The sequence below is a fragment of the Tamandua tetradactyla genome, chromosome 3, assembly GCF_023851605.1.
Source record: "Tamandua tetradactyla isolate mTamTet1 chromosome 3, mTamTet1.pri, whole genome shotgun sequence".
NCBI classification, from domain to species: domain Eukaryota; kingdom Metazoa; phylum Chordata; class Mammalia; order Pilosa; family Myrmecophagidae; genus Tamandua; species Tamandua tetradactyla.
Window position 1 is genome coordinate 64439090 of NC_135329.1, and position 10918 is coordinate 64450007.

The 10918-nt window shown below is 42.2% G+C and overlaps 1 pseudogene across 1 annotated transcript; it reads right to left on the reverse strand.

The window, feature by feature from the left end:
* Positions 1-1066: 1066 nt before the first annotated feature.
* On the reverse strand, positions 1067-2848 carry LOC143675588 (immunoglobulin heavy variable 4-39 pseudogene; annotated as a pseudogene). The gene is made up of 3 exons (XR_013171660.1): positions 2740-2848; positions 2233-2655; positions 1067-1317 (listed from the first exon to the last, which is right to left on the reverse strand). The product of XR_013171660.1 is annotated as an immunoglobulin heavy variable 4-39 pseudogene (transcript).
* Between the last annotated feature and the right edge of the window lie 8070 nt (positions 2849-10918).

The window sequence follows — 10918 nt, forward strand, 5'->3', positions numbered from 1 at the left end:
ATATCACATGGGCTATATCTTGTCATATTTACAGACTTTCCCTCCAGAATTATATAGTATCCACAAAAAACTAAACAAAACAAAATTACATGTTCATCACTCAGTGGTGGATGGAGAAAATTGCAACAATGCTCTAAATTCATCCTCAAGAAACTCCCTAGATTCACCACAAAGTAAAACAATCTGCATGAGGAAAGCAAAAAAAATTCCTTTGGGTACTGGTGAGATGCAATTGAATGTAGAAGCCATATAAAAATGGACCCACCCTCTCCAGAACATAAGCTAGTTCCATCTCTCTGTGCCTTATTATTGACAGTTCCCTTCAACATGCAAAAGTTAGAATGGTCATAGACCATAGACCCCTATAGAGTGGGATAGAAAGAACAAAGTTGATGGTGGAGTTTTATTTATTTATTTTTTCCATGGTCAACCTCCAGGAATCAAACCTGGGCCTCTGGAACAGCAGGCTATAATCCTGCCACTGGGCCACCAGTACACCATGCTGAGCCACAACTGCACTACCCTGATATTTCTTTTAGACACCAGTATCTTAGAGTAGCTAGAAGAAAACCTAAAATTGTGGAATTGTAACCCATACCAAACTCTGAAACCTGTTCTACAACTAATTGTCATGCTGTGCTTTCTAATTTATTGCTTTCATGTATGGATGTTATTTTTCACAAAAAAGGAAAAGTCAATTTTGATAGTAAATAAATATTTATTTCCTTCTACCCTCTGGAGCAGCTAGAAGGAAAAATATGACATTATGGTATGGTAGTCATGACAAATTCTTGGATCTGTCCTGTAACTATTTATTGAAGAGTCCTCTGAAAACTGTTTTTTTTCCTTTGTTACCTTATAAATATTTTCTATTATACAATTTTAAAAAGTAAAAAAAAAAGAAAGTAGAAGACAGAGTCCATCATGGAATGTATGTCCAGTACCACCTCCCCTCTCTTCACTGAGGAATAATATTCATAACTTGAAGAAGCTCCCTGAAATAGGCAGCTGATGACACTACTGTAGAAATAATCCATATTGGGAGGAAAATATGGAAAAAATGAAACTACCCTAGGGATGGTGCAAAAATCCTTTCTTTGCTATGCATTGCCTCATGAGGAAGGATGGGGTTGCATGGGGGGAGTTTCCACCACTGTCTGTCCTGCTCATATCCCAGGCTCTTTGTCAGAATCCTGAATTCACAGAGTCCAATTGCCAAGGAGCCAGATATGCCCCAAGTGAAGGTTGTGTTTTGAAAGTGTTTCATGGCCATAGGTGTGCTTGGGCCTGCAAAGTAGGGAACGGGAATTCTTGTTCCTTAAAGACAAGTCACAGTTATGGGAAAACTACCTCCCAGATTCAGATGCAGAAAGGAGGGAGTTAGAGGAAAGTGTGTTTGCCCAGGAAGCACAGGGTAGACATGCCCTCCCTGTGAGGACCTCAGGGAAATCTGCCTTCAGAAGCCTGTGACTGTGCAGGGACCATAAACAGTGTGTCAATTTCCTTCATGTGACACTACCTGCTTCAAAGAAAACTATCATGGAGAGTTTAATATTACAAGTATAGAAAATAATTTGATGATTTTAGGGAAAATAATATGTGGCAAGCTATTGATTGGTACGGGAATCAAAATTAAAAGGTAAATGTTAAATAGAAAAGGAATCAGGAATGTTATCTATATAACAATGATAAATTGCAGACTGTTATCTTTATATGATAAATCAAATAATATAATGAAAGACAGTGTGTGTGAGTGTGAGATAATGATGCCATTTTATGTAATGGACAATAAGGGTCTTAATTTAAGTACAGGGCCCTGGACTTTGATGCCACATGAGAGGGAGGGATCAAATACAGCCACTTGGAAGCTGCGCCTTGGGAGGTTCAGGCTTTCCTTTCATCCTCATTCCCCTGAGGTTATGGGGCTCTTATGACGGTGGGTCGGGGATTATTGGCCTGAGCATTTCAGAAATGTGAGTTAAATGGAAAGAAACGACTTCACAGGGAGAGTTTTTTCCGCATTTTCAGGCAATTCAGAAAATGGGGCAATTCCCAAAATATACATAAAATTGTATGTAAAATGTATGTGTGTATTAAAATATGCACTTGGCAACATAAAGAAACCTTTTCTGAGTTTGAATGTTATATAAATCATAGCACTGCTTATAAAGGTGCAATGACTGTTGTGGGAGTTACTTATTGTGAAGTAAGAGGAGGGAAACCCAGGCAAACCCCGATGGTCCCTGCACGCCCTCTGCTGGTCACGAGCACCCCCTGCAGCCCAGCATCCACCTGCTTCCAGCAGGGGAGGTTTGTGTCTGGGCTCACACTGACTTCTCCTCACTGTGTGTCTTGCACAGTAATAGGTGCCCGTGTCCTCGGGGATCAGGCTGTTCAGCTTTAAATAAACTTCATTCTTGGAGGTGTCCCTGGAGATGCTGAGTCGGGACTGAAGAGCTGGGTTCTTCTTTGTATCTCCATCATAATAGATGACACCAACCCACTCCAGCCCTTTGCCTGGAGCCTGGCCCGCGATCCAGCCCACACTATAGTCAGTTAAAGAGCCTCCAGAAACAGTGCAGGTGAGGGACAGGGTCTGCGATGGCTTCACCAGTCCAGGTCCCGACTCCCGCAACTGCACCTCGGACAGGACACCTGGGAACAAGGAGAACCAAAGTGAGTCATGTTCTCATTTCCATCACCCCATTACCTTCATATCTGAGTCCCTGAGACACTCACATCTGGGAGCTGCCACCAGAAAGAAGAAGAACCCTAAGCGTCCCATGTTTGTTTTGATGATGTCCATGATGCTCAGGGAATCTTATCCAAAATGAGGAGAAACCAGAATTTAAGTAAATGTGGGGTTTGCATTCATCTCTTTTCTGAAGTGGTGATTTGCATTTGGGAGGTGACTCTGTATGTAAAATGAAAGCAAAAAAAGGGAGGTCTTTTTACCAGGGCACATTAGGAGGAGGATGCTGGCTGAGGCCTTGGAGAACAGAGTCCACTACCTGGGGTCACCTTATTCATCCCTTGTTCCTTTAATTTCAGTCAGGAAAAGTGTTGAATTGGAGATAGAAGGGGCCCAGGGTCAATAAAGGCTCTGGGAATATGGTCCCAGTGCCTCTACTCCTGGGGATATAGATATATATACACATATACATACATGAACATATTTCTGCATGCATTTATGTACAGATATGTTCCATACTTATGGAATATATAATATAAAATATGATTGTATTAGCTGTCAGTGTTCCTGTTCAGTGGACAGAAGGGTGTTTGACACCACTGTCTCCAGTTTGGTGATATTATTCCTCAGTTGTAACTTCATGTCTGAAATTTTAGTAAGTTGTCAGTGCTTTTTGCCAGTCTGCCAAGGGAGCCATAAAGGACCTGTGTGTTCCCAAACTTCTCACATCCATCATTTCTGAAGCACCAGTTGACCTGGCCCTGCCCTGACATCACACCAGTGCATGGGTAGGTCAAAACCACTGACCTTTGGTTCCTTCACCTGAATATTGACTGGTTTTGATCTACTCATCTCTAAATATGTCTGTCTAACTTACCATATCTTGAAAACAACTTGAAAGCAAATTGAAAACTGGATATTCAGTAATATTTTTAATGATTAAATAATAACTAGGGCAGTTAACAATCTCTAGCCTGATTCCTAGCTGTTAACACAGCAATGTTACATGAAAAATGTGTGGCCTGGATATGAAAATCACCAGTAATTTGGGGAAGAGTTGGAGACCAAGGACATCATCAGAAGGAATGTTCCAAAATTAGGATCTGGCGCACTTGACATTTAGAAATTCCATGGATACAGGTGCTATGCTGGGAGGAGGCAGCAGCCATATGAAATCGACATATGAAGTAAATTTGGTCAGCGTGAGCACACTGAAGGGCAGAATGTGCTTTTCATATGTGACTTGTTTGCCCTTCTTCTTGTTTGGTGCATTGACTGAGAGGTTGGCATTTGGTTGCATAAATTCATGTGGAAGACTTTCTGTACATAGTGCTTGTTTTGTGTAACTCTGCAGCTTTTATGTATTGATGACAAAATACTCACATCAATTATCTGCATGAACATACATGGCCATTTCCATTTCCACATCCTTGGAAGGAAAGAATTTAGGTGTCAATTCAGTTGGGGAGTGAGGATGTCCCCTCAGCATTTCCCAGGAGCCTGCAGAAGACACTGCCTGAACCACAACCTGATCTCCAGAGAAAGGGTCTGATCTTTGGAATGTAGAGGACAGTATCCAAATCATCCATTGTCAGGGAACAGAAGGGGCAAAGGGGGATGTGAAAACAAAGGTTACAGGAAAGAAAATGGTTTATCAGACAAATGGACAATCAGGTTAAGCTAGGTCTGAAGTACACACCCTAGTCTGGGAAGGAGTGCGAGTTGAAGTCCACTACAATCTAGATCCCGGAATACCCGATCTCTTGGTTCATATGACTCTGAAAGTGCATCCCAATGCATAATCTTACTCCATTATCTTCCTCCCATCTCAATGTAAAAGACTCATCAGGTTACCTTGCCCTACTCAGAATTCAGAAGTGGAAAAATATTGGCAGACTCATTTATGCTTTCATGAGGAAGAGCTGTCTGATTTTGCTGTGACTGTCCTTCCAAATAGTGCAGCAAAGTTTTTCTAATTCATGTTATCAGTGATAGGAACAGAAACATCAATGTAGAGAGGCTTTCTGGGGAAACCATTCACCTGAGAGTAAACATAAGACCATTCAAGACACCAGCCCTTAACCCCCTCCCTCCCCTGCTCTTCAGTCTGAACTTTGTGCTCAGGGGTCATGAGCATCCCCTGCCACCACCCCATTGAGAAGTTTATGTCTGGGTTAGCACTGCCTTCTCCTCAGTGTGTCTCTCAAGCAGTAATCTTTGGATGCCTCAGGCATCACGGCATATATTTGCAGATTCAGTTAATCCTTGGCATTGCCCCTGGAGCTGGGGAACCTGCCCTTCTCAGAGACTGCACAGTACATGCCACCACCATGACCAATTTCAATAGATCCTCTCCATCCCCTTCCCTGGTCCTCCCTGACCCAGGGTATGTCAGTAAGAATGAAACCCAAGGCAGTGCAGCAGTGCTGTAGAAAATATCTGAGCTGTCCCATGTTGCCCCAGAATCCACCAGCTGCATTTAATATAAAACACCAGAAAACAGGCATTATAATTGGATGGATACATACACACACATGCATGTGCGCACAGATATATTTACACCACATCACCTCTTCCTCAAAAATATTGCCATGGAACATTGAAAAAAGAAAAGCTCAGCTCAGCACACAATTCATGGTACCTCACCTTCCTCAGCACCAAGCAAAAAATGGGGAGAACACACAGAGGAGGGCACTTCTCTGCCAAAGCTCTGGGGACTGGGACTGTGATCGTTTCCTGGACTGGATGGAGGAGAACATTTGTATGTCCATCTCCTCATCAGGTACATCAGCTCCTTCCCTCTACTGGATCTTTGAAGTATTAGTGGAGGAACAGACATTTGGTGCCTTTTATCCACCTTGTTGATGCCATTCCTCAGTTGTTACATCATGTATGAAATTGTAGTAAGTTATCCGTTTTGATAGCTATTTACCTTAATGCAATTAGTAGTATTGCCCACTGTGAGGTCCAGAAAGGAAGTCTGTGTGCTCTGATCTCCCACCACCAAACTTGCACACCAGCATGTGCCCTCATCCTGCACTGACATGCCACACCTGGGCAAGGGAAGCAAGTCAACACCACTTTTTCTTTGGTTTCCTCACCTGAACTTGACCTGCTTTGATACAGTCTTGCCTTAAAAATGTCTTTCTATTCTATCATATTATGAATGCAATTGAAAGCAGAATATAGCAACCTGGCTACTCAATAATACCAGTTTAAGATTGGATAATAAATATGGCAAGAAATTTATCTCTAGCCCGGTTACATGTTGCTAAGGCAACAACTTGATGAGAAAATAATTTTGCTTGAAATCTGTAATCACTGATGATTGTTGCAGTAAATACGGATAAAGGTGAACAACCTAAGAAATGTTCCAATGTTAGGATCTTGTGCATGAAGCATTCATAAAGTCCATGGATGGAGGTGCTCTGGGCAGGGGGCAGGAGGGTAGGAAGCAGGAAAATGAAATCCACGTGCTCAGTAAATTTTGTCATGGTGAGATCACTGTGTTAAAGTTGAAAGTGCATATTTCATGGTTGCATATATTAACATCTGTTGTTAGGCACATTAATTGTCAGATTGTCATTTGGTTGCATTAATTCATGTAGATGAACTGCTTTTCTCTTTTCCTTTTTTCACATGGGCAGGCAGCAGGAATAAAACCAGAAAGATGAGAATTCTGCCACTGAGCCACCATTGCCCACATTAAAATGCTTTTATATTTTTGTTTCACATAACTTTATAGCTTTCATTTATCAAGAACATAACATTAATATATCATATTCTCCCAACACCATTACCTGCATAGACACGAATGGCCATTTGTGTTTACTGCATGAGTTCACATTCAGAAATAAGAGTTAAGGTCCCAATTAGTGGTGTGTGAGGATGTCTCTTCAGCATTTCCCGGTTCAAGCAGAAGCCACATTCAGCAGTGAAAACTGATTACCAAGTTAAGGACCTGAGATTTAGAAATTGGACCACAGGATCCACATCATCCATAGTGAGGGAGAAGCAGGAACAAAGGGAGATGAGAGCAAAATTGTCGGTGAAAAAAAGAATAATCAGCAAGTAGATAATAAGGTCACTGCTGAGATTGATGCACAACCTTCTGTGTGAAGAGAAGCAGTGTGAAATCCATCAAAACGTAGACACTGGAACAGCCATTCTCTTGCTGTTCAAGTCAATCCCAAAGATGGCATTTAGGGAACGTTACTGGGTGACCTGCCTTCCATCTCACTAGGAAATGGTCACCAGGTGGCATTGAGCTCTTCAGGGTCCTGAACCAAGGAATCACTGGCAGAGTCATTTCTGTTATCAAGAGGGGCAACTGGCTGTCTTTGCACATTATTGGGCTTCCTCTTATTGCACCAAACTTTTCTAATTCATGACATCACTTTTAGGCACAGGAGGGAAATTTAGAGATGTTCCTTGAGGAAACAGTTAGCAGGAGAGGAAGCCCCAGAACCTGACAGGACACCAGCCCTTCACCACCTTCCTGCACCTGCTCCCACAGCTGATCCTCATGCTCAGTGGGTCCTGAATATGCGCTTCTTGTCACCTCATGAGAGTTGTATATTTGAATAATCATTCCTCGCTTTCCACCTTGCCTCTTCCATAAATAAATGGTTGTGTCCTCAGTTTCCAGACTGTTGCTTTGCAGAAATAGTTTTTTCAATATTTTTTGGTGTTGTCTATGGAGGTGGTGAACTTTCTCTTCCTGGTGTCTGCACACTTAATTCTTTCATGTTCTCACTCAGTACATGAGACCAACCCCATTCCTGGAGCCTTGTGACCAAGGCATGGAATACCCATTAAAGGTGCATCCTGATGGTACACAAGAGAGGCACAGAGACCCTAATATCTATCTTACAGGGCCCTCAGAGTCCACCAGCTGTAATTCAGACAGAACACCTGCAAGCAGACTTTAGAAGTTATGTAGCACATACTCATAGACACACACACACAGAACCAAACACAAATGACACACCTATTCACAGTTTAGCAATACCAGTTTCTCAATAAAGTTACCATGGCCCATTAATAGAAGAAACTCCAGTAAGCACATATAACTTCCTCTTATTCCTCAGTCCTGGGCACAGAATAGGGAGATCACACACACACATGGGAGTGGGCTCCTGTCTCAGAGCTGCAGGACCTGACCATGGACTCATTTCAGGACTAGAAGGACGTGTCCCATCTGCATGTCAATCTCCCAACTGGGAACATCAGCTTCCTATCTACAGCTGAACCTCTCTTCTGGTCTTGTTTCTCTGTATCCATGGATATATGAAAATAATCAGTGAGAAATCATTGATATTAGGTGCATGGGGGAGGATTTCAGTCTTAGAAATAATGCAGTGCTTTCTTTTCCTGTGCATACTGGATGTGTTCTCTAAATATATACCAAATGTATTTTTTAAAGGAAAAACATATTGACAAGGTTAAGGCCAGGCTCCAGGTCTTTGGAGAAGACCCTTGTACTTCATGGGCCTGGAACAGCAGAGGGCTTCCCTCCACTATCATCACTAGTTCTCAGGGAACATGGGAAATAGGACAATGTTGTCTTTGTAGCACCCACGCGGTCCAGATAACACTCACAGTATTCTATCCTGCAACCTGCTGGTTACAAGAATCAGGATCTTAATGCTCTGGACATCTGTGTGTCAGGGCTCATGCCAGCTGCTCCCTGGCAGGGGAATTATCATCTGTATCACTCGCTCCCACAGGAAAGGGGCCCTGTAACTGAGCTGAATGCTTCCTCTCAATTCCCAGGAAAGGGCAGTTCCTGGGGGATTAGTTCTCCTGAGGAGACTCATGTGCTGTCTGGGACATGCTGCCTGGAAGTTTTGATGCTGTGGAACCAACCAGCCTCCTAATCAGCAGGCAGCCCATCTTAGAGTCCTTGGAGTCCACCTCTCCTTCCATTCCTCCTACACTCTGTAGTGGGAATTCTCATCCAGTTACTCAAGTTTCCTGGGGACTTTCATCACAGACACGATGGCTTTGGATTCTGACCTGGGGTGGGGCACATGCTACATCTGTAAGAATCACCCAATGCAGGCAAACTGCTTTCCTGTGATTCTTGGTTGTATGTGATAAGGGAAGCTCTGTGATGTGTGGTTTCCTGGTTTGTAAGGAAGTATGCCCCCTAGAAAAGCCATGTTTTAATGTAAATCCCATTTCACAAAGATAGGATAATCCCTATTCAATACTGTATGTTTGAAACTGTAATCAGATCATCTCCCTGGATGATGTGATTTATTCAAGAGTGGTTGTTAAACCCAGATTATGTACATGACAGGAGAGAGATAAGCTGAAAACTGAACTCTTGAGTACAAAGAAACCAGAAATTGATGTCTTGGCAAATTCTGGACCTCCAAAAATGGAGACCCCAGAGAATACTGCTCCATGTGAGTATCTGACCAGATGTGGAATCAGTTAGCCATCTCCGGGAAAGCCATGAATGGACATGGAGATCTCCAGGGAGGGTTTGTGGAAATGCCTTCTGTCTGATGGGCATGATCCAAGGCTACTGCATAGAAAGCCAGTGAGAGTGCTGTGGGACCTGTATAAACACAGCCAATGCCAGTCTGCACTGGGGGGTTCAGAGAAGGGGCACATTGGAGGATATCATTCCTCAGCTGTAACTTCATGTCTGACATTTTAGCAAGTTGTCACTGCTTTTTGCCAGTCTGCCACTGGAGCCAGAAAAGACCTGTGTGTTCACAAACTTCTCACAACCATCATTGCTGAAGCACCAGTGGACCTGGCCCTGCCCAGACACATCACACCAGTGCACGGGGTTGGTCAAAACCACTTACCTTTGGTTCCTTCACCTGAATATTGACTGGTTTTGATCCACTCATCTCTAAATACGTCTGTCTAATTTACCATATCTTGAGAACAACTTGAAAGCAAATTTCAAACTGGATAGTCAGATACTATTAGTTAATGATTAAATAATAAATATGGCAGTTAATAATCTCTAGCATGGTTCCTAGCTGTAACACAGCAATATGATGTGAAAACAATGTGTCCTGTGCTGGGAGGTGGCAGCAGGAAAATGAAATAGACATATGAAGTAAATGTGGTCAATGTGAGCACACTGAAGGGCAGAAAGTGCTTTTCACATGTGACTTGTTTCCCCTCCTCCTTATTTGGTGCATTGACTATAAGGTTGGCATTTGGTTATATTAATTCATGTGGATGACTTTCTGTACATAGTGTTTGTTTTGCATAACTCCATACCATTTATGTATTGATGACAAAATAGTCGCATTAATTAACTGCATGAAGATACATGGTCATTTCCATTTCCATATGAGAACTCGGAAGGAAAAAACTTCAGTGCCAATTCAGCTGGGGAGTGAGGATGTCCCCTCAGCATTTCCCAGGAGCCTGCAGAAGTCACTGCTGAAGCCACAGCCTGAGCTCCAGAGAAAGGGTCTGATCTTTGGAATGTAGAGGAAAGTTTCCACACCATCCATTGTCAGGGAGCAGAAAGAGCAAAGGGAGCTGTGATAACAAAGATCACAGGAAAGAAAATGGATTATCCAACAAATGGAAAATCAGATCAATGTTAGTTCTGAAGTACACACCCTAGTCTGAGAAACAGTGTAAGTTGAAATCCATTACAATTTAGAAACTGAAATAGACTATATCTTGGTTCTTATGACAATATGATTCCTTACTATGTGATAGCACTTGAGTAAATACTTATAACCCATGATTTTATATCACCAATACACAGGCATAGATACTATATGTTGGGGAAACAATTGATACCACCATTTTCCAGACATAAAATTTCAAGTGAAAGTGTGGAAATTTTGGACAAACTGACCAAAGGCAACTGTCTGGTGAGAGTGAGATTAGGTCTAGCTTGTGCAGCCCAGCACTGGACACAGACTTTCCCATTATCCAGCTCCAGAAAAGAGTGGAGTATGCCTAAGGAGATGCCCAGCACCACTCTTTGTGTAATCATAACATCATGTCATTTGTCTGCATTCTAATGTTTACTTAAAGAATGCAGAGAGAATCAGGGTTCATGCAGATGTATTTAAAGGAATCTCTTCCTTTTGATAGGACATCGTGTATGTTTCTGTCCATTCTATTAATCCATTTGCTTGTTGTAGAAGCATTATTGAAATATAATTTCTATACAACATTCACATTTTTAAGTACACAATCTCATAAATATTTACTTACTGCATATATTAAATG